The 24289-nt window shown below is 41.4% G+C and overlaps 1 long non-coding RNA gene and 1 pseudogene across 2 annotated transcripts in view; both read left to right on the forward strand.

Annotated features, from left to right (window-relative positions):
- LOC112579693 overlaps positions 1-5397 on the forward strand; it is a 28783-nt gene extending 23386 nt beyond the window's left edge. The window contains exon 3 of one of the 2 annotated variants that reach the window (XR_006545383.1): positions 5227-5397. This is a non-coding gene — a long non-coding RNA (uncharacterized LOC112579693). Of the gene's footprint in view, positions 1-1048; positions 1638-5226 lie in introns of those variants that run through there. The other variant, XR_003104008.2, reaches the window with a different exon arrangement.
- Positions 5398-16056: 10659 nt separating this feature from the next.
- On the forward strand, positions 16057-16459 carry LOC102400471 (annotated as a pseudogene).
- Positions 16460-24289: the final 7830 nt, after the last annotated feature.

Consider the following 24289-nt stretch of genomic DNA (forward strand, 5'->3'; position numbering starts at 1 on the left):
GCCAAAAAGTTTGGGGATGGAGAATCCCAGGGACGGGGGAGCCTGGTTGGCTGCCATCTATGGGGTCGCACAGAGTTGGACACGATTGAAGCGACTTAGCAGCAGCAGCACCAGCCCTACAAAGGGATTTGGTAACTCCAGTAATCAAAGGAGTAAGAATAGCTCAACGTTGAACTATGGGTTCAGAGACAGGGTAAACTGGCTAGGAAGGGACTTTACCAGTCTCAGCTTACAGAAAGACTTGGCCTTTTCAAGGAATAAAAGAGAGAGCAAGATGATAACAATCAGAGCGTGAGACTGAACTGAGCCAAGTGACAAATGTGTGACCATGTAAGCCCCTAATCTGCATCCCCTGACACCTTCCCAGTAAATTAACGCAGTCCTTCGTGGACTGAGCACAGCCACCAGGGGACAAGTGAAAGTGGCCAGTGTATGGGCCTGGCTCATCTTGGAGGAGAAAGTCCCCCAGGTTTCCCAGTGACAGCAGAAAGTTACTCAAACAAGTGTTGATGAAATCCTACCAGAAGTTTGTTTCGTGGGCCTTTCTGATCTCATCAGTTGGGCCCCTCCACTGCTTTCGCTTTCCCTACTTGTTCCTCTTGTGCAAAAACAAGCTGATTTTGTCCTGTAGTTTGCCCCCCTCTTTAAGCGTCCTCATGCTCCCTAACTATCCAATCTTATCTCCCTGTAAATTTCTAATGTCCACCTTGTGTTCCACTTAGACTGTTACAGTGTCAACAAAACAATGCTGGAATGCACTGAGGCTGTTAAAATGTGTTGTACAGTCTTGTGGTGTTGACCTAAACCAAAGCACAGCATGATCCCATTCACATCAATTTACCTTCACTGCCATCTCAAAAGTGTGTGTTTGGGGTTCTTTCTGCTGCTAACGGCAGGTATTCACATTCTCTCCAGCAAGAATGCTGACTTTCATTCAATAAAAAAAAAATTTTTTTAACGTTTATTTATTTCGCTGAGCTGGGTCTTAGTTGCGGCACTCAGGATCTTTGATCTTCATTGTAACATTCGGGATCTTTTCTTTTTTTAGTTGTGGCATGTGGGATCAAATCCAGGCCCTTCCATTGCAAGCTCAGCCCTTGGACCATCAGGGAAGTCCCAAGAATGCTGACTTTTAAATACTAAATATTGGTAGCATTATCTCTCAATTTTTAAGATGATTTTTTGGGGGCATTTATTTTGTGTTAACCTTTTAGAGTGTCATTCAGTGTCTTCTATTATCAAATGTCTGTATCAGATAGAGATCATGTTAACATGTTATTGACATACATAATCTTGTCACAATATGTTGGTTCATAATAATAATAAATGTGCATTTATTATTACATTGCTTTTTTGTAGCAAGCCTCTGAAATGTTTAGTATAACCTTATTACAGAGAACTGATTATTATTAAGATCACTCACTGTTATTTAAAACATGTAAATAAAGTGTTATGAAAAATACAGAACAGTATATAACCTCAAGAATTCCTGGGGATTTTTATTTCTTATTCCCAGATCCAGAAGGTTGTAAGTTGATAATTTTTGAAGCTGTTCATATCATGAAGGGGTTCCTAATGCTGCTATATGTTGTCATATGTGTTTAAAGTTTTCTGTAATAAAAAGTAAAACAAAACTGGATCATGCGACATTCCTGCCTAAACTTCAAGGGCTTTCTCGCGCCTTTAGGACAAAAACCAAAAGCTTTTAAAACTTGCATAAATTTGACCCTTTCAGCTCTCTGGCCCCAACTCATCTTATTCTCCCACTACCTTCCAGAAACGGTAGCCTTCTTCCAGTTCCTCAAACTTCCCAAATATTTTCCTGACTCAAGATCTTTGTCCATTCTGTTCACTCAGCTTAGAACACTCTTCCTGGCCCTATTTCCCTGGTTAACTCCTACTTATCTTTAAATATGAGCTCCTGGGCTTCCCTGGTGGCTCAGTGGTAAAGAATCTGCCTGTCAATGCAGGAGACGTGATCCATGGCTCATGCCACGGAGCAACTGAGCCCTTGCACCACAATGGCTGAGCCTGTGCTCTAGAGCCTGGAGCTGCAACTACTGAGGCCCACACGCCCTAGAGCCCGTGCTCTGCAACAAGGGAAGCCACCGTAGTGAGAAGCCCAGGCACCACAACTAGAGAGTGGCCCCTGCTTGCCCCAACTAGAGAAAAGCCCACACAGCAACGAAGACACAGCACAACCAAAAGAAAACAATAAATAAATGAATAAATAAAATCTCTTGGAGGCTTTACTTGGAGCAACCTCCCCTACCTTGCACCACCAAGTCTAAATGAGGTCACCCTGTGATAATCTTACACAATTTCTTCATAGCACTCAATACACTTTGTGTTGAATATGTCTGTTCATTACTTATTGTTTAAATGGCCATCTCCCTCAGTACACAGTAAGAAGAGACGGTATGTCTGTTTTTCTCACCCCTGTTTTGCCTGCACCTAGCATAATGCTTGGTACAAAACAGGCCAACAGAAAATATGAGTTTAAACAATCCCAACTGTGCAAGGGAGGTAGGTATATAACATTTAGAAAATAAAGTAAAATTGTTCTTAATGAATATACAACAGCTCTCAGTGATGACCAAGTTTTTTTGTATTGCTCACAAACATGTTCTAGAATCTCACCCAAGATCAACAATGAGCTTGCTTTTTGTTGTTTCTGGAGTCTGCCTTTCTTCCCAACAGCTTTAATTAAGCCTAAAATGGATCCTTCAAGGTTGACTGAGAAAAGAAAATAAGCATAGGAGATCTAAGAGACATAGCAACCAGCGGTAATGTGTGGACCTTCTTTGCCTACAATTTGAAGTCTGACTCTTGTCCCAAGATTTAGTTTGGGGTGCAAGTCAAAAAGATGATTTTACTATAGATCTTACAGATTTTTAAAAGACAGCAATGGAAATACGAAAAACCTTATTCCAATAAAAAGTTGGCAACTTAGATGAGATGGAGACAAATTATAACAACTGACTCAGGAAGAAATCAAGTACTTGAATTGTCCTATATCAATCAAATAATTGAATTTGGAGTGAAAACAAAAAATCTTCCCTTAGGCCCAGAGAGAGCTTCTTTGTTAACAGAATATTAGTAAATGGAATTCATCAAGAGGATAACACAGCATTCCCAAGTAATCAAGATTGGTTTGAAATCAATTAACGTAACTTATCGTGTTAATAGAACAAAGGAGAAAAGCCATATGGTTATCTCAATGGAGGCAGAAAACAGCATTTGAACAAATTCAAAATTAATTTGTAACAATAGCTACAAAACACTCACCAAGTTTTGTTTTGTTTGTTTGTTTTGTCCAAGATTTACTGTGTATGTAGCCTAACTTTCATGTGATTTCACTCTGCACTGAGTCTCCCTCTACAGCCAATCCTGAGGGAGTCAACACACAACTTTGAACAAATATTTGTGACATAGGAGAGAAAGGGACAGGGTGCGACTTTTAAAAGGATGACATAGCCGTGGAGGATACAATATGTTGGTTAGAACCAGTGAGGCCCAAGATGGCAGAAGACTCGACTTCCAGTTGCCTTGAGCCTCATTATACATTCATTGTAATATATTACCATATGCTAAAATGCACACCCATAGGTGCCGTGACAGTTCCAAGGCTGAACATAAAAAGCCAAAAAGTGGGCAGTGGCCCGGTTCCTGGAAATTCCCAATCATTCCCCCAAATAGTTAAAATAATCTTTCCACTTTTTAGCCTATGAAATTACCCAGCCCAGAAAAACTAACCACTCTGGCACCCGGAGGCCTCGTGCCTTCTGAGTCTGCTGACACTCTGTCTGTGGAGTGTGTATATCCCTTAATAAACTTGTTTTCATGTTGGTATGGCTTGCTCTTAAATTCTTTCCTGTGTGAAGCCGAGGGCCCTTACTTGGCGGCCTGCCCCAGGAACTCACCCAAGACCTGGGACATGACCACCATCCTCTTGTGCCCCATTCTCTTGCAACATTTGAGTGCCTATAATGGATTAGTTATGTTCTAGGAGCCGAGGATACAGATGTGAACCAACAGAAGAAGTCCCTACCTTAAAGAATTTGGAAATAGGTTTGATTTTATTAAATGTTCTAGGAGAATTCTCTTTCCTTTCATCCTACCCAAACCACTTCTGAAAAATCAGATCTGTGCCTGTCTTCAAAACTTCTCATTCCATGGGACTGCCCCAGTGGTCCAGTGGTTCACACTCCTTGCTTCCAATGCAGTGGGTGCAGTTTCCATCCCTGGTCAGAGAACTAAAATCCCACACATATTGTGTGGCCAAAAAGTGAAACAAAACAGAAACAACCCCCTGAAAGAGCCCCATGATAACATAAATAAAAACCATATTTAAAAAAAAAAACAACTTCTCTCCCCTCCCCAATTCTCCAGAATTTCTCTTAGATTATGGGGTAAATGGGCTTTCCAGGTGGCACTAGTGGTAAAGAGCCTACCTGTCAAGCAAGAGACATAAGAGACTCGGGTTTGATCCCTTGGTTGGGAAGATCCCTGGAGAAAGTGATGGCAACCCACTGCAGTGTTCTTGCCTGGAGAATCCTATGGACAGAGGAGCCTGGTGAGTTACAGTCCATGGGGTCGCAAAGAGTTGGACGTGACTGAAGCGGCTTAGCACATGCACACAAGCGTGAGCTAAATAGTGACTAGTCCTAAATTTCTTTCAGGGCCCTAGGAGTAATTTATTGGGGTTTGGAGTCTTTAAAACACAAAGAGGTTCACTTATTATCTTTCCTGTATCTTGGACTTCAATTCACATTTAACTCCATTGTCTTTAGTGGTGCTTTAAATAGGGGATGCATGTTTTTCTGTCTGCCACTTGCAAATCTGGAACCTTATGCCTGAGCACTAGTTAGTGATTCTCTTGTTCTAAATATTTCTAAAAAACAGCTTTATTGAAATATGATTCATATACAGTTCAAAGGGTTTTTCTATTTAAAGTATATAACTCAGTATTTCTTAGTATATTCACAGTGATCTAATTTTAGAATGTTTTCCTCTCCCCTTAAAGAAATCCCATACCTATTAGTAATCAGTCCTAAGCACTTTTAAAGTGGCTTTATGACTGTCCTTAGCTGGTTTTCTCAGGCCTCATGCTAGGGGTGGTCTTCCTCCCCGGCTTCAGTGTCTCTAGGACAGCACCCGTAACTGGTGCACACGTTCCCTCATATGCATATTTGAACTTGCCCTTCTTCTATTTTCTTCCCTTAGGATCATAGTGGATGTTTTCTTCACAATATCCAGCCCACCTCCCCCACTTACGCAGCAGCAAACATACATTGGAGTTCCCGCTCCTGGTAAAAAGAGATTATGACTAACCTGCACTTAAAATCTTTACTTCCTCTATACTTTTCAGTTACGTGAGTCAATAAATTTCCTTTATTAAGTCAGTTTGAGTGGGCTTTTTTTAATAAAACTGATTATGGGATCCTACTTACCTTATTCACATTAATTTTTAACAGCTTTATTGAGATAGAATTTTTTAAGATACAATCTATGTACATATGATCCGTCCATTTAACGTGTGTACACAGATGGATGGTTTTTAGTATAACCACAAAGTTGTGTGACCATGACCAGAATGAATATTAGAATACTTTCATCACTTTTAACAGAAACCCTGTACGCAGTACCAGCCACTCTCCATTTCTACCTGTGGTGGACTTCTGACTTCCACAGCTACAAGATAATAAATGGCAGTGATAGAAAGTGAATAAGCAAATTAGAAAGAATGACATTTGTAATTCTTCTCTAGAGAAATGTCTATTCAAGTCTTTGCTCATTTTTCAACTGGATTATTTATCTTTTTATTGTTGAGTTATAAGAGTTCCTGGCTTCCCTGGTGGCTCAGATGGTAAAGAATCTTCCTGCAATGTGGGAGACCTAGGTTCAATCCCTGGGTCAGGAAGAGACCCTGGAGAAGGAGATGGCAACCCACTCCAGTGGTCTTTCTGGGAAATCCCATGGACAGTGGTGCCTGGTGGGCTACATTCCATGGCATCGCAAAGAGTCAGACATGACTGAGCAACTAACATTTTATAAGAGTTCTTTATATATTCTGGGTAGAAGTCCCTTATCAAATAAATAATTTGTAAATATTTTCTCACATTCTGTAAGTTGTCTTTTCACATTCTTGGTCATGTTCTCTGATCCGCAAAATATTTAATTTTGATAAAATCCAATATATCTATTTTTCTTTTATTGTCTGTGCTTTTGGTGTCATATTTAAGAAGATTTTGTCTAACCTAAAGTCATGAAGATTTACTTCTATGTTTTCTCTTAAGATTTTAGAGTTTTAGTTCTTACATTTAGATCTATGATCCAGTTAAATTTTATGTGTGGTGTAAAAAAGGGGTCCAACTTTATTCTTTTGCATGTGGATATCCAGTTATCCCAGCATTGTTCATTGAAAAGACTATTCTTTCCCCCACTGAGTTGTCTTACCACCTTGTTGAAAACTGATTGGCCATAATAGGAAGAGTCTATTTCTGGACTCTCAAATCTGTTCACCTTATATGGCTCTCCTTATATCAGTATTATCCAGTCTTTTAAACATTTTTTAACTTAATTAATTTGGCTGTGTCAGATCTCAGATGCTGCACGCAGGATCTTCACTGTGTTATGTGGGATCGTTTGCTGGGCTCCAGAGCAGGTGGACTCAGTAGTTGTGGCACTTGGGCTTAGTTGCCCCATGGCATGTGAGATCTTAGTTTCTCAACCAGACTGGAGCCAATCAAAAAAGATGTTCTACATCCAAAGATATAAAGAAGTCACAACAAGATGGTAGGAGGGGCATACTTGTGACATAATAAAACCCATATTCCCAAGGTGGGCAACCCATAAACTCGTGGTGGTTTAGTCAGTTCAGTGTGTCCAACTGTTGCAACCCCATGGACTGTAGCCTGCCAGGCTCCTCTGTCCGTGGGATTCTCCAGACAAGAATACTGGAGTGGGTTGCCATTTCCTTCTCCAGGGGATTTTCCTGACCCAGGGATTGAACCCAGGTCTCTAGTATTGCAGGCAGATCTTTGACTGACTGAGCTACGAGGGAAGCCCAGCTGGAAAACAATTATATTGTAGAACTTCTCCCATGGAAATTAGAGTTATGAGCCCCACGTTACGCTTCCTAGCCTAGGGGTCTGGCATTAGGAGGAAGAGTCCCCAGGGCATTTGGCTTTGAAGGCTAGCAGGGCTTGATTGCAGGACATTCTCAGGCCTAGGGGAAACAGAGATTCCACTCTTGGAGGGTGCACATAAAGTCTTGCATGCACAGAAACCCAGGGCAAAGCACTGGCCTCATAGAAGCCTAGGCCAGGCTGGTCTGGGAGGGTCTCCTGGGGAGGACCTAATTAAACTTAAAAACTTTTCGCACAGCAAAGGAAATCATAAAGAAAATGAAAAACAACCTACAAAATGGGAGACAATATTTGCAAATGATACTACCCACAAGAGATTAATTTCCAAATATATGGTTTTTACAGCTCAATATAAAAAAACCTCAAACAACGCAATCAGAAAATGGGTAGAAGATCTAAATAGGCAGTTTTCCAAAGCAGATATGCAGATGGCCAACAGGAACATGAAAAGATGCTCCATTTTGCTAATTATTAAAGAAATGCTAACCAAACTACAATGAGGTATTACCTCTCTCCTGTCAGAATGTCCATCATCAGAAAGTCTACAAATGGGGGGTTCCCTGGATGCCTAGTGGTTAGGATTCCAGGCTTTCACTGCCATGGTCTGAGTTCAATCCCTGGTCGGAGGAACTGAGATCCCTCAAGCTGCACAGCCCAGTCTAAAAAAAAAAAAAAAGAAAGAAAAGAATTCCATTTTTCTCTATGCAAAAAGAAAAGTCTACAAATAATTAATGCTGGGGTAATAAATGTGGAGAGGGTGTGGAGGAAAAGGAACCCTCCTACACTGTTAGTGGGAATGTGAATTGGTGCAGCCCCTATGGAGAACAGTATGGAGGTTCCTTAAAAAACTATAAATAGAGCTACCATATGATCCAGGGATCCCACTCTTGGGCATATATCCAGAGAAAACTGTAATTCAAAAAAGATACATGTATTCCTATTGTCATAGCAGCACTATACATTATAGCCAAGACTTGGAAACAAGCTAAATGTCCATCAACAGAAGAATGCATAAAGAACATGTGGTGTGTGTGTGTGTGTACGTGTGCCTATATATATATATAATAAAATATTATTCAGCCATAAAAGAATGAAATACTGTCATTTATAGCAACATGGACCTATAGGTCATCATACTAAGTGAAGTAAACCAGATAGGGAAATACAAATATCATATGATATTGCTTAATGTGGAATTCGGAAAAAAAAAAAAAGATACACATGAACTTATTTACAAAACAGAGTAGACCCACAGACATAGAAAACAAACTTATGGTTATCAAAGGGAAGGGGGAGCGGGATGCTTAGGAGGATGGGATTAACAGATACACACTACTATATATATAATAGATAGACAACAAAGACCTACTGCATAGCATGGGGAACTACACTCAATATTTTGTAATAACCTATAAGGAAAAAGAAACTGAAAAAGAATCTCTATCTACCTGTCTGTCTGAATCATTTTGCTTTACCTGAAACTAATACATTATAAATCAAAATACTTCAATTGAAAAATTTTCCAAAAAAAAATCAAAAATTAAAACAAGAAATCAAAGCATTTCTCCAATTTACTAGAAACTATGCAAAGCATCTTTTCTAATGATTGCATTAATGTTCTACTGTGGGAATAAACTGAAATGTATTAAACCAGTTTCATTTTTTGGTACCTAAGATGTTTCTATTTTTTTCAGCCTCGTATATAACACTGAATATTTGTAAATAACTCTTTGTATATATTTTGGATAATTTTTTTAGGATAATTTAACAGGAAAATACTTGATATGCATCACCAGATTATTTCTCTAAAAGCAGTATCAATTTGCCTTCCCATCAGCAGGACATAAGAATAGCCTTTGCATTGCATGCTTGCCAGCACTGGATAGTCTTTTTTTTTTCTTTTCTTTTTTTAACTTTTGCAAGTTTTGATAGATAAAAAAATGGTACCTGGTTTTTAAAATTTGCATCTCTTTTGTTATTAGTGAAGTTGTACATTTTCCCACGTGTCTTTTAGCCATGCATGTTTCCTCTTTTGTGAACTGTTCAAGTTCATTTACTTTTCAGGTGGGGTCCTTGACCAATTCTGACCAATTACTTTGGATCCTAACTTTCCTGTTCCTAACCACCCTCTTAACACACCTGGGTCATTTGCTCAGAATATACAGAAAGCGGCTTTCTAAATAAAGAGGATATTAAATACATAGATATCTAGAAATGGGCTTTTCTTTGTAAAGTGGACAGATTGAAAAAGTGGGGTCAGAGTACAAATATCCATTTCTGAAAGGGCCATTAGCACTTTCTGACCAGATTCAACAGCCTGAAAAGTTGACAAATGTAGCCTTGGGCAAAACACTACGGTCTTGAGAATTTCCATTCTTAAAAATCTCCAAATTTAAGTTCCCATTGTCTTACATACAACCTTAAATTTAAGTGCCTTAAGACTGTGGTAAAGATCTAAATGTGCTTCCCGGGTAGCTCAGACAAAGAATCTGCCAGCAGTGCACAACACCCAGGTGTGATCCCTGGGTCAGGAAGATCTCTTGGAGAAGGAAATGGCAACCCACTCCACTATTCTTGCCTGGAAAATTCCATGGACAGAAGAGCCTGGTTGCAAAGGGTCAGACATGACTGAGTGACTAACACACACAGAAAGATCTAAATGGTCTTGTATTTGGAAAAGATTTGGCATGGGGTGCCCTGCAAAAGTGAAGCAAAGTCATTATCTATTTATGCCCAAGGCAGGAAAAGAAAAACTAAACACAAACTGCCTTAGGACAGGTATGGTTTAAATATCAATAAGGATGAGCCAATTGTCAGCTGGGTGAGTTTCTGGGTCAGATCATTGGGAAAATCTGGTTATTTTGTAGGAAGAAATTGAGAATCCCTTGATAACTTTTTGGATATAATAAGCATGTCCTATGGGAGACTGGGATGGGTTAATTAATCTGGATTTCAGCTGGCCTGCGGAAGGCAAAAGAGTATGATCTCAGAGGGCCGTGACATCATCACGTCATCCACCCATGGCTAAATTAGACCAGTCTATTAACATGCAGGAATTCTGGGCCTGAGTGGGAATCCCACAGAAGTCACACTACAACGTGAAGGTTAAGGGGGAATACCAGACCGGAACCTGACATTTCATTCTGCTTCCCTGGCAGGACCTTTTCAAAGAAACAAGAACTGAAATGTAGCTTGAGCTGGCATGCAAAGCAGGCCGCTATTTCAGTCTGAATCATGAGTAGGGGCCTCAGTGGGCCATGTGAAACTGAGGGGCAAAAGAAAGCCGAACACCAAGGCAGGAGCTGCACGTGATAAAAAAAATTGAAACGGTCTGGGTGACCGGACAGTTCCAAGCATTAGCACCCTGGGAGCCGGGCCAGGAAGCAGAATTTTATAGCATTTCCTTTCTGGCTAGAATCGTGCACCAGTGGTATTCTCTCTCTCTTCTCTTTCCCAGGATTCCTGCAGTTACGCCCCTGATCTGCCGCAGGACTGCAGGACGGCAGGTCTCTGAGAACTGTTTGGCCACGTACTGCAGTGTTGCCACGTCACCTGGTGCTCTGCCCCTCCCCCCGCCCAGCCCAGGGTCACAGCAGCCTGCGGGGTTGCCAAGGAGCTGGCATTACCCAGATCCAGAGGGCAGACCAGTGGCTGAGGTGGCCAGCCATGTCAGTCATCTGCAACCCAGAGTGTTTATGTTCCCTGCAGTCCAGCGACGCAAGAATCTGTCAACGGTCCTCATATTTATTCTGCTTTCTTGAGCCTTCAAGAAGTGAAGAGCTGTCATGAAAACAAAGCAAAGAAAGCTCTGATGGGGAAAAGGTTCAGGCTGCCTTCTTGAATTACCTTTCCCTGCTAAGTAGTTTTCTTCCCTTCCTCCTGCGTGTCTCCCCTGATGGAAAGCCTTCCTTAACTGTGGCTAAGACCTGCTCACTCAGGTTCCTGTTCATCTCTCCTCTGACCATCAAAAAAGAGTTTTCATTCAAGGTCAAGTTACCTCCTAACCAGGGAAGCTGAAAGAGTGTTTAGAGAAAATAAATGGATTTTACTATTAGCTTAAGTTAACACACATGTCTTCAGTACATAGTAAGCTGGAAAAGACTGAAGGCAAAAGGAGAAGGGTGGGGGCGTGCAGAGGATGAGATAGGGGGCAGAGGATGAGAGGATGAGATGGTTGGATTCAATGGACATGAATTTGAGCAAACTCCAGGACATAGTGGAGGACAGAGGAGCCTGGTGTGCTGGAGTCCACGGAGTTGAAAAAAGTATGACACGATTTAGCAACTGAAAAACAACACATAGTAAGCACCAAATGTATTTAATTTAATTGATAATGTCATAGGGCTTCCCAGGTGGTGCTAGTGGTAAAGAACCCACCTGCCAATACAGGAGACATAAGAGAGTCAGGTTCAATCCCTGGGTCAGGAAGATCCCCTGGAGGAGGGCGTGGTAATCCACTCCAGTGTTCTTGCCTGGAGAATCCATAGGCAGAGTAGCCTACAGTCCATAGGGTCCACAGGCAGGCTACAGTCCACAGGGGAGCTACAGTCCATAGGGTCAGAAAGAGTCAGACATGACTGAGGAGACTTAGCACTCACATGTACTTGAGAGCCAAGGCAGTTTTAATTTTTATATTATCTATGCACACATCATTATTGAAATCCCAGGATCTTCATTTAGACAGACCTAAGTTTAACTCTAGGCTTTACCACTTAGCCCAGTTGTGTCCTGGGCTTCCAGGTAGCTCAGATGGTAAAGAATCTGCCTGCAATGCAGGAGACCTGGGTTTCATCCCTGGGTCAGGAAGATCCCCTGGAGAAGGAGATGGCAACCCATTCCAGTATTCTTGCCTGGAGAATTCCATGGACAGAGGATGTGACCTTGGACAATTCATTTCACTTCTCTGAACCGCTTATCACATGAAATGAAGATCCTAATCTGCCTCATAAGGCTTTTCAGATTATGTACAAGAGCCTCTTGTTCACACTTGTGAACAGTTAAGCAACAGCTGCATTACTATGTGTACATGTTATTTCATACCTTCTCTCTGTACACCTCTGCTTCGTGACCATGATCTATATGAGGGTGGCACCAGGCTCTACCACCTGAGTTGGTGGTTATCCAGCTGATTGATTCTACATGCATCATGCCAAGAAAGCTGAGATACAGTCTCATGGTACTTGGGGTACCTTCCCAGGTGGCCCTAATGGTAAAAAAATCTGTCTGCAATGCAGGAGATGCCAGAGACACAGGTTTGATCCATGGGTCGGGAAGATCCCCTGGAGGAGGAAATGGCAACCCACTCCAGTATTCTTGCCTGGGAAATCCTATGGACAGAGTAGCCTGATGAGCTATAGTCTGTGGAGTTGCAAAGAGTTGGACACGACTGAGCATGTACACAGGAGAAAGGCCCGGACCACTGATTTTGAGACACAGCATTAATATCTGCATAGTGAACCAAACGTGCTATGTCAGGCCATGATACATAGTTGTGAAGTTTTAGGAAACTCAGTTGTTTAATTATTTGATTATTCACCCACATATCTACTGAACATCTGTTATGTTGGAAAACATACAAGTTCTCTTTCCACCTAAGCTTAGAGTTTCATTATTTAACCTAAAGAAATAATGGGGCAATTGAACTAATTTTCATTGCAAGCATTTCAACTATGTAAGGGAACATTGTGGTTTATTAAAATAAACCAGAACCCTTGAAGCTTAGCTCGAGAGAAAATATCTAGATAGAATAACTGGCTGACCAGGGTCTTGACTCTGTCCCAGGTTCCCCCTCCTTCAAGTTTCCTTTGTCTTTTTTTTTTTTTTAATTGAACTATAGTTGATTTACAATGTCGTGTTCGTTTCTGTGCTATCAGTAGGACCTTGTTGTCTATCAGTTTTCCTGTGTCTTTGCTGTTTCCTCTCTAATCCTCTGGCCCAAACATAGATTATAAATCTTTTGCATATTGATGAAATCAGCTGGAGTACCCAAAAAAATACTCTATTAAAAAAAAGTATGGGAGGGGCTTCCTGATGGCTCCGTGGTTAAGAATCCACCTGCCAATATGGGAGACACAGGTTCAATCCCTGGTCTGGAAAGAACCCACGTGCTGTGGAGCAACAGAGCCCACGCGCCACAACTATTGAGCCTGTGCTCTAGAGCCAAGGATTTGCAGCTACTGCAGCCTGCTCGCCCCGGAACCCCTGCTCCACAACAAGAGAAGCTACCGCAGTGAGAAGCCACACATTGAAACTAGAGTAGCTCCCGCTCGCCACGACGACAGAAAGCCGGCACACAGCAATGAAGACCCAGTGCTGCCAAAAATAAATAAATGGATTGAAAAAGAAAAAAAATAAATAACAAAAGGACATTCTTGAAAACAATATGAAGCATCGTTATGACTTCGGACAATTGGTGGTATTTACTGAAGCCGCTCACAGTCATATACATGCAAAGACTCAGCAGGTTCATTCCTAGGAATGTACCCAAGGTGCATTTTTTGGGTATATTTGTTCACTAAAACCATGTACTAGGACGATAATAGCAGTATTATGTGTAATAGCCAAATATTGGAAACAACCTAAATGTCCATGAGAAGTAGAATAGATAATTAGGGTATCTTTATACAATGGAATACTACACAGCACAACAAACTACAACTCTAGGTAAAAAAATGCGTGGATCTCACCAACACAACGTCGAGGGTTAAACCAGGCACAAAAGCGGATCTGCTGTGTGGCTCTGTTTATCTACATTTCCCACACAGAGGAATCTGGGGTGTTTGCAATCAAGTCATTGTCACTGGAACTAGTGACGACAAAGGGCACAGGTAACTAGCCCTGGAGGGCGAGTAATGTTCTCTCTCACTGATTTAGGTTCTGGTTACAGGGTGGAAATTCATTGAGGTGAACTCACTCATTCACTTATTACTTCTGCACTTCTATATATACAGTGTATTTCAATAAAATGATTTTTAGAAAATGGTATAGAAGAGTCTGATTTCCTGATCCTTTTCTAGCTAACTCATAGGCTTGGTCTGAGTGATCTGTAACCCACTCAGACTGGGCAAATACCCAAGCACTTTGCATATGTTCCTGTTTCCTCTGTCCCCTGAACACTCACTGGGAGCAGGTGTGCTTTTATTTCCCACCACACAAGAGCTAATGTCTAGACAGTTGTGTCACCTTGGTGGCTTAGCTTTCTATCCCCCTGGGTCTTCTAGTCTGTTTCTGGTTCCCAAATGAGGGATTTTCCCGACCCCAGAAAATTGGCAGGACTATGGTGAATGATTCAACAAACGTGTGTGTGTGTGTGTGTGTTCAGTCGCTCAGCTGTGTCTGACTCTTTGTGACCCTTTGGACCGTAGTCCACCTGGCTTCTCTTCCATGGGATTTTTCAGGCAAGAATACTGGAGTGGTTGCCATTTCCTTCTCCAGGGGATTGTCCCCACCCAGAACCGAACCTGCATCTCCTGTGTCTCCTGTGTTGCAGATGGATTCTTTACCCGTTGAGCCATCAGGGAAGCCTGATTCAATGAATAGGCCTATCTTTTGGGTGAGATCCCAGCCCCTGTATCTAAGCATGGCTATGCCCCTAATATGGGCTTCCCTAGTGGCTCAGTTGGTAAAGAATCTGCCTGCAATGCAGGAGACCCGGGTTCAGTCCCTGGGTTGGGAAGATCCCCTGGATAAGGAAATGGCAACCCACTCCAGTACTCTTGCCTGAAGAATTCCATGGACAGAGGAGCAGGGCAGGGATCAAAAAGAGTCAGAAATGACTATGTGAATTTCATTTTTTCATGCCCCTACTATAGACACAATAATAAAGTAATCCTGTAATAAAATAATTATTGCATTCATGCCATAATTTCTACCCTTCCTTAGGAAAGAAGCTTTATGAGGGCAGGAATTTTGTTTTATTGACTGCCTTATTTTATTATACTCATGGCTGCTATAGCCCTAGCACCAGAACAGTCCCTGGCACATAATAGACACTCAAACTGTTTTGGGATTTCCTTGGTGATCCAGTGCCTAAGACTCCCAGTACTGGGGGCCTGGGTTCAATCTTTCCTCAGGGAACTAGATCCCACCTGCTGCAACTAAGAGTTTACTTGCTACAACTAAAAAGATCCTGCATGCTGCAACTAAGACCTGGCACAGCCAGATAAACAAATAAAAGAAAATATTTCTAAAATGTTTTGAATGAAATAATTACTTTCAAAGAAAAGAGACATACACAGAGGATCAGTGTGTGTTCTAGAATTAGACTGCTTAGGTTCAAATCCTAGTTCCACCACTTGCCAGCTATGAGATATTCGACAAATTATTTATTCCATTCATGCTTCATTTTTATCATCTGTCAATGGAGGAAGTACTAGTATATCTTTTTCTTAGAGTTACTATGAAGTTTAAAGAACACATGTAAATATCATGTATAGAAACAGCTTGGTGACCACTATGCCAAAAGTGAGCTTGTCCTATCTCTTAAAAATGCAAGAAAATTGAAGTATTCTGACCGTCTGTGGGGCATACAATAGAATAAGTAATAAATAGAAATTTAATAAAGACAAAATAAATGAAGAAAACACGTAAAAATGTTAAAATTCAAGATCCAAGCAAGATTCTTTTTGTAGGTACAGACAAGTTTAACCTAAAATTTATATGGAGTCCTAGAGCTAAAGCTGAAGTTGCTCAGTTGTGTCTGACTCTGCGACTCCATGAACTGTAGCCCACCAGGCTCCTCTGTCCATGGAATCCCCCAGGCATGAATACTGGAGTGGGCTGCCATTTCCTTCTCCAGGGAATCTTCCTGATCCAGGGATTGAACCCAGGTCTTCCGCATTGCAGGCAGATTCTTTATCATCTGAGCCACCAAGGAAGCCAGAGTTAAAACTAAGAGACTGAAAAAATGCAGACCACCAGGGCACTACTTATTCCTTCTGCTCTGATCTGCTCTTGTACCAGGTCTAATGAGTCCTGTGTCTGACTTCTTCAGAGGTCCCATTTGAACAGCCTTCCTACAGCAGTGTCCCAATCCAGGTGGCCAAGCGGAACTTGGCTAGACTAGACATTGACACAGTGGCCAAGTTTACTGGTGGTGTGGCTGCCATAATTGGTGTGGCTGGTTCAGGGGCCAGCTTTGGAACAGCGTTTGGCAGCTTGATCACTGGCTATGCCAGAAACCTGTTTCTGAAGCAGCAGCTCTTCTGTTATGCCATTCTGGGCTTTGCCCTGACTGAAGTTATGGGGGTTTTCTGTTTTAAAAACCCTCCTCATCCTCTTTGACACATGAGGCTCCATGGAGATTACCTACCCACCCCTGCTTCTACAACTCCATGCCCAATGCTGGAGAGAGTTAAACTTTAACATTAAATACAATGTTTCTCTAAAACAAATAAATAAATAAAATAAATTTATATGAGGAGGCCAAGAAGCTAGAACAGTTAAAACAATTTTGAAAGAGTAAAGTGGGAGGAATCACCATCTTATGTTAAGGCTTATGGGCACGTAGATAAATGGAACAGACCAGAAGACCCTGGAATAGACCCACACAACTATGCCCAACTGAATTTTCACAAAGGGACAAAACAATTCAACAGAGGAAGAATACCATTTTCAATAAGTGGTGCTGGAGAAATTGAATATCTATAGGCAAAAGAAAGAAAAAGAAGAACCTTAACCTAAATCTCATATCTTATACAAAAGTTAATTCAAAATTGATCATGAATTTAAATGTAAATATGATATCTGGAAAAGAAAAAACCCTAATTAGAAAAGATACATGGGGACTTCCCTGATGGCCCGGCAGCTAAGACTCTACACTCTCAGTGCAGGGGACGTGGGATGGATTGCTGGCCAGGGAACTAGATCCCATATACCACAACTAAAAGTTCACACGCTGCAACAACAGCCAGCAGCAGCCAAAAAAGAAAAAAGATACAAGTACCCCAGTGTTCATAGCAGCACGGTTTACAATAGCCAAGACACGCAAGTAACCTAAGTGTCCATCAACAAACAAGTGGATAAAGAAGATGTGAAATATACATGTATGTGCTGCTCAGCCATAAAAAAGTATGAAATAATGCCATTTGCAACAACATGGATGGACCTAGAGATTACGATGCTAAGTCAAAGACAAATATATGATATCACTTACATATGGAATCTAAAAAAAAATGATAGAAATGAATTTATTTACAAACAGAAACAGATTCAAAGACTTAGCAAGTGAACTTATATTTACCAAAGGGGAAAGTGGAGGGGAGAAGGGAAAAATTAGGAGTTTGGGATTAACAGATACATATTACCATTTATAGGCTTCCTAGGTGGCTCAGTGGAAAAGAATCTGCCTGTCAATGCAGGAGATGCAGGTTTGACTCCTGAGTCAGGAAGATCCCCTGGAGAAGGAAATGACAATCTACTCCAATATTCTTGCCTGGGAAATTCCATGGAGAGAGGAGCCTGATGGGCTACAGTCCATGGGGTCACAAAGAGTCAGACCCCATTCACTGACTGAGCAGAGCGCTGCAATGTATAAAATGGATACCAACAAGGAACTACTGTACAGCACAGGGAATTAGAGGTTATGCTTGTAATAACTTATAATGGAAAATAATTTGAAAAGGAATCTATCTACAGCCATAGGACCCTGCAATCCCACTGCTGGGCATACACAGTGAGAAAACCAGAATTGAAAGAGGCACATGTACCCCAGTGTTCATTGCAGCACTGTTTACAATAGCTAGGACATGGAAGCAACCTAGATGTCCATCAGCAGGCAAATGGATAAGGAAGTTGTGGTACATATACACGACGGACTATTACTCAGCTATTAAAAAAAAAAAAGAATGCATTTCAGTCAGTTCTAATGAGGGGGGTGAAACTGGAGCCTATTATACAGAGTGAAGTAAGTCAGAAAGAGAAACACTACAACAGTATATTAATACATATATATGGAATTTAGAAAGATGGTAACGACGACCCTATACACAAGGCAGCAAAAGAGATACAGATGTAAAGAACAGACTTTTGGACTATGTGGGAGAAGGCGAGGTTGGGATGATTATAAAGAAGAGTATTGAAACATGTATATCACCATATGTAAAATAGACAACCAGTGCCAAGTTCGATGCATGAAGCAGGGGACTCAAAGCTGGTGCTCTGGGACAACCCAGAGGGATAGGGTGGAGAGGGAGGTGGGAGGGGGGTTCAGGATGGGGGCACAAAATGTGCACCTGTGGCTGATGCACGTCGATGTATGGCAAAAACCACCACAATATTGTAATTGCTGCCGCTAAGTCGCTTCAGTCGTGTCCGACTCTGTGCGACCCCAGAGATGACAGCCCACCAGGCTCCCCCGTCCCTGGGATTCTCCAGGCAAGAACACTGGAGTGGGTTGCCATTTCCTTCTCCTTCTCCTCCAATTAAAATAAATTAATTTAAAAGGTTAAATGAAAAAAAGAAATCTATCTACCCATTTGAATCATTTCGCTGTACCCCTGAAACTAACACAGCATTGCAAATCAACTGTATTTCATTAAAAAATTAAAAAACATAAAATATGAAAACAGTCAATCACTATATGATTCCATTGATAATGACATTCTCAAAATGACAAAACTGTAGAGAGCGAGAGATGATTGATGGCTGTTGCATCAGGGATGGTGTGTGTGTGTTGCTCACAAGTATGAAGTAAGAGCGCATCTGTTGTGGTGGTAGAACAGTTCTTTATCTTGAGTGCGGTGGTGGTTCCATGAATCTACGTGGTTTAAAAACTGCATAGAACTACAAACATGTGAAAGGATGCATACTAAGAAATGGCAAAAGCTGAATCAGATCCAGAGTCTAGTTAAAAATATTGTTCCATGTCAATTTCCTGGTTTTCATATTGTGCTACAATTCTATGCGATATTACCATAGGGGAAGCAGAATGAACAGCAAATAGTACTCTATATTCTACTGCCTCAGCTTTCTGTGAGTCTATAATTATTTCAAAGTAAAAAGTGTAAAACTTCTCACAGCACATGATACAATAGTAAGTGCTCGGTGAACATTAACCATTATTCTCTTCTTAATTATTGCCATTATTATTATAAAAGGAGAATTACTCATTCCCACTCTTTGGCACAGATTAAGTGATCAATAAATATTTGTTGATTGTTGATTGGTTGAATGAGAGGTATGGAGGAAAAATAGAAGAATGATATTAATAGATTTTAAAATTGTGGGCTTCCCTGGTGGCCCAGTGGTTAAGCACCTGCCTGCCAATCCAGGGGACACAGGTTCGATCCCTACTCTAGGAAGATCCCACATGTTTCAGGGCGACTAGATCCGTGGGCCACAACTACTAAAACCACATGCCCTGGAGCCTGTGCTCCACAAAAGAGAAGCTACTGCAATGAGAAGCCCACGCACTGCAATGAAGAGTAGCCCCACCTTGCCTCAATTAAAGAAAGCGCACGTGCAGCAACGAAGACCCAGTGCAACCAAAAATAAATAAATAAGGATTTATTTTAAAAAAAAGATTGGAAGCAGCCTTCAGGGAACTTCTGCGCTAAAGGAAGAAACAGACATGAAAATAACTAAACATTTATTTTTAGTGGTGGTTTAGTTGCTAAGTCATGTCTGACTCTTGTGACCCCATGGACTGTAGCCTGTCAGGCTCCTCTGTCCACGGGATTCTCCAGGCAAGAATACTGAAGTGGGTTGCCATTTCCTTCTCCAGGGAATCTTCCCAACCCAGGAATCAAACCTGGGTCTTCTGCACTGCAAGAGGATTTTTACCAACTGAGCTACGAGGGAAGCCCCTTCATGGAGGTAGTGGCTTTGAACTGAGACTTGATGGAGAATAAGTTGATGGAGAAGAACAATGAAGAATCAGAGATGAGAATATCAAGGAGATTGAGGAGGGTTTCGAATGCATTTAAAGAGTTTAGCCCCATATTCTGCAGGCAAAGGAAGGCCATTAAACAGTATATGTAAGATAATTCCAGTGTCAGTGTGAAGGACAGATGAGCATGGAAAGAGTGTAGTCCACCTGTAAATATATAGTCCCTTACTAGGAGACCAGGGTTCCCAGGTGGCGCAGTGGTAAAAAATCCATCTCCTGCCAATGCAGGAGATGCAGGTTCGATCCCTAGGTCAGGAAGATCCCCTGGAGAAGGAAATGGCAACCCACTCTAGCATTCTTTTTTTTTTTTATTTAATTTTTTAATTTAATTTATTTTATTTTTAAACTTTACAATATTGTATTAGTTTTGCCAAATATCGAAATGACTCCGCCACAGGTATACATGTGTTCCCCATCCTGAACCCTCCTCCCTCCTCCCTCCCCACTCCAGCATTCTTGCCTGGAAAATTCCATGGACAGAGGAGCCTGTTGGGCTATACATTCCAGGGGGTTTCAAAGAGTTGGACATGACTGAGCTACTGAGCACAGCACTAGGAGATTACAGTTTAACTCTGAGTTGACAAGATATATTTATGCTAACATGTCAGCCATCACATGTCCATGACCAACTTTTCTCTGGTCTGGATAGACTTTTTAGAGGATTTTCCTGACCTGTTACCAGAAGGAAGTTAAAAATATGAAGAAGAGTGTTCCAGTCATCTCCATTTTGAATAATACCTATTTTTTAAAATTCCAGGACTGAATGGACATGAAATCAGTATACAAGCCCCTTTTTTCAGAGGTAGTTCTTAACTTCCCCCAAACAAATAGGTATCTTGCAAGAAAAAGATTAAATATGAAATCTAAAAACAAGTGATCTCTATAAAGTTAACACAAAGAAAATCTGCAACCAATTAAGGATGTTGTGATTTGGGGATTTGCACTTCTCTTTATTTCTCCACCTGGCCTATTTCCTATTTCTAAGGTACTTTGGTTGTCATGGAAACATAAACAAACATAACTATTTCCCCCTAGTTGGACTGCTGAATTCCACCCTGAGCTCTATCCCTCTGCTTTCTCCCTCATGGCCACTTCCCATAACTCTGCAATTAATCATCACCTTTTTCTGCCAACCCACCTATCCCCCTTCTCTTTGCCCCCTTAAATTTCTCTCCTAATCTCCCTCTCCTGGTGTGATAGTACTCTTGAGTGTGTGATAACTATTTGCCTCCCAAGTTATACATTCTTTGTGGAAACTAACCTCTCACCAATGGGATTGCCTCCTGCAAAGACTTCCATTTTTTTTGTGGTGCTAAATAGATTAGAATTATGAATACTTTGGGTATTGACACTTTGCTTTCTATTAAAACTGTGTAAGTAAATAGTAATCCATTTTTATAAGAAGATGAACAGCACAGAGCTTCAAGGAATTAGTGATATGTATACAAATTGGTGGGCTTCCCAGTGGTAATGCAGGAGATGCCAGTTTGATCCCTGGGTTGGGAAGATCCACTGGAGTAGGAAATGGCAACCCACTCCATTATTCTTGCCTGGAAACTTCCATAGGCAGAGGAGCCTGGTGGGCTACAGTTCATGGGGTTGTAAAGAGTAGGATACGCCTGAGCTACTGAGCATGGCACGGCACATACAAATTGGTACAAAATAGTGATCCAAAACAATGAATGACCTAGATAAAATTAAGAATTAGAGGAAATGGGGTGGGTGAGATGGACACATTGGCAGATTGGGATTGACATATATACACTACTATAGAGGAGAGTGAAAAAGTTGGCTTAAAGCTCAACATTCAGAAAACTAAGATCATGGCATCTGGTCCCATCACTTCATGGCAAATAGATGGGGAAACAGTGGAAACAGTGTCAGACTTTATTTTTGGGGGCTCCAAAATCACTGATTTTGGTGATTGCAGCCATGAAATTAAAAGACGCTTACTCCTTGGAAGGAAAGTTATGACCAACCTAGAAAGCATATTGAAAAGCAGAGACATTACTTTGCCAACAAAGGTCCATCTAGTCAAGGCTATGGTTTTTCCAGTGGTCATGTATGGATGTGAGAGTTGGACTGTGAAGAAAGCTGAGCGCCGAAGAATTGAGTGCCAAAGAATTAATGCTTTTGAACTGTGGTGTTGGAGAAGACTCTTGACAGTTCCTTGGACTGCAAGGAGGTTCAACCAGTCCATCCTAAAGGAGATCAGGCCTGGGTGTTCATTGGAAGCACTGATGCTAAAGCTGAAACTCCAGTACTTTGGCCACCTCATGCAAAGAGTTGACTCATTGGAAAAGACCCTGATGCTGGGAAAGATTGAGGGCAGGAGGAGAAGGGGACGACAGAGGATAAGATGGCTGGATGGCATCACCAACTCAATGGACATGAGTTTGAGTAAACTCTGGGAGTTGGTAATGGACAAGGAGGCCTGGCGTGCTGCGATTCATGGGGTCACAAAGAGTCAGACACGACTGAGCGACTGAACTGAACTGAACTGATGTATAAAGTAGGTAACTAATGAGAACAGACTATACAGCACAGGGAACTCTACTCATTGCTCTGTGTTGACCTAAATGGGAAGGAAATCCAAGGAAGAGGGGGTATATGTATACATGTGACTGATTCACTTCGCTGTACAGCAGAAACCAACACAACATTGTAAAGCAATGATACTCCAATTAAAAAAAAAAAAGAATTAGAGCAAATGGATTGAGGGGAGCGATGAAAATCTGGAAAGTTCATAAATGAACTATGTATTAACCATTCTTTCTCCTTCCTTCTCCTCATTCTCCTTCTTCTTCTTCCTAATAAAGTCATAACTTGGGACAAGCTGTGATCACAGACATTACATGATGTATACTGACATTCCTAATGAGTTGAGATATAGATCAGCTGGGGAGGAGATCCGACTGAACAGAAGCTCCTAGAATGTCCTGTAGCAACAGGTGAATCTAATGTCAGAGCTGTGTGATACGGGAGAAAGGGTGAAACATGTCATCTTCTGTGATAAGCACTATCGATATGAAAATCCAAGAAAAACCTTGTGCTTTGTGCTGCCAGGGGCAGGTCCCACCAACATACACTCTGCTAAAAAGGAAACTGCAAAGGAGAACTCAAAAGATTAAAGCCAGATCTCCAGGGAGAGATGTATTTACATACTATACGTAGGTAAAGTGGGTATATTTTTAGCTCAGCAGATCTGGCCAAGCAAGCTTAACGTGAAAACATGAGTATTGTCCTATTTCAATAGACCCACCCAATTCAATATTCTGTCTTTGAGAGTGGAAGTGAAAACTTCATTTTTGTGTAGAGTTTATTGTGTAAAAGATTGATTTAGTTCTCATTCTGCACTGCCATGTAATAAATCTACACAATCTTACCCATGAGATTAACTTTTCTCTAGGACAGTGTCCCTGTTAAATCACCAACTATCTGGAAACTTCGAGAAAAGTCATTGTAGATGGACAAGTTAAACACATAGGCAAGCACTAATTTTTCAACATACACAAAACTTTGCTAAATTGATAACAATAGGGTAAAGATTATAAAGCAATTTGTACACCAAATGTCTCAGAATACTGCACGTCTAAACTTTTCATGTAGGATTTTAATCGTTTTTCTTATCAGTTTCCCTAATATTGGCTCCCACTTCTCTTTGCTCTTAGGGTAGAGCCTATTTATGACAGACTGTCTTCCCTTCTAATACAGTTTCTAATCTACTGTCAGCAGATGATAAATGGTACTTACATTGGCACTACACGTTAGCAGTTGCAAAATGCTTATGGGACCTTTGCAGTTGACGTCATTGTCAATGGCGCTAGGGTCGGGCCTGACCAATCAGAATATTCCATCTCCCTCACCAAAGACTGGTTCAAGGATGGACACATGACCCAAACTGGGCCTATCGAATCTGTCCTAGGATTTTTCAGATTGGTCAAGGAAACAGTACTTCTGAAGATTATCTTCTGCTCTGCTCTGCTAAGTCACTTCAGTCGTGTCCGACTCTGTGTGACCCCATAGACGGCAGCCCACCAGGCTCCTTCATCCCTGGGATTCTCCAGGCAAGAACACTGGAGTGGGTTGCCATTTCCTTCTCCAATGCATGAAAGTGAAAAGTGAAAGTGAAGATGCTCAGTCGTATCCGATTCTTCGTGACCCCATGGACTACAGCCCACCAGGCTCCTCCGTCCATGGGATTTTCCAGGCAAGAGTACTGGAGTGGGGTGCCATTGCCTTCTCCAATCTT

This window comes from Bubalus bubalis, chromosome 16 (genome assembly GCF_019923935.1).
Source record: "Bubalus bubalis isolate 160015118507 breed Murrah chromosome 16, NDDB_SH_1, whole genome shotgun sequence".
Lineage (NCBI taxonomy): Eukaryota > Metazoa > Chordata > Mammalia > Artiodactyla > Bovidae > Bubalus > Bubalus bubalis.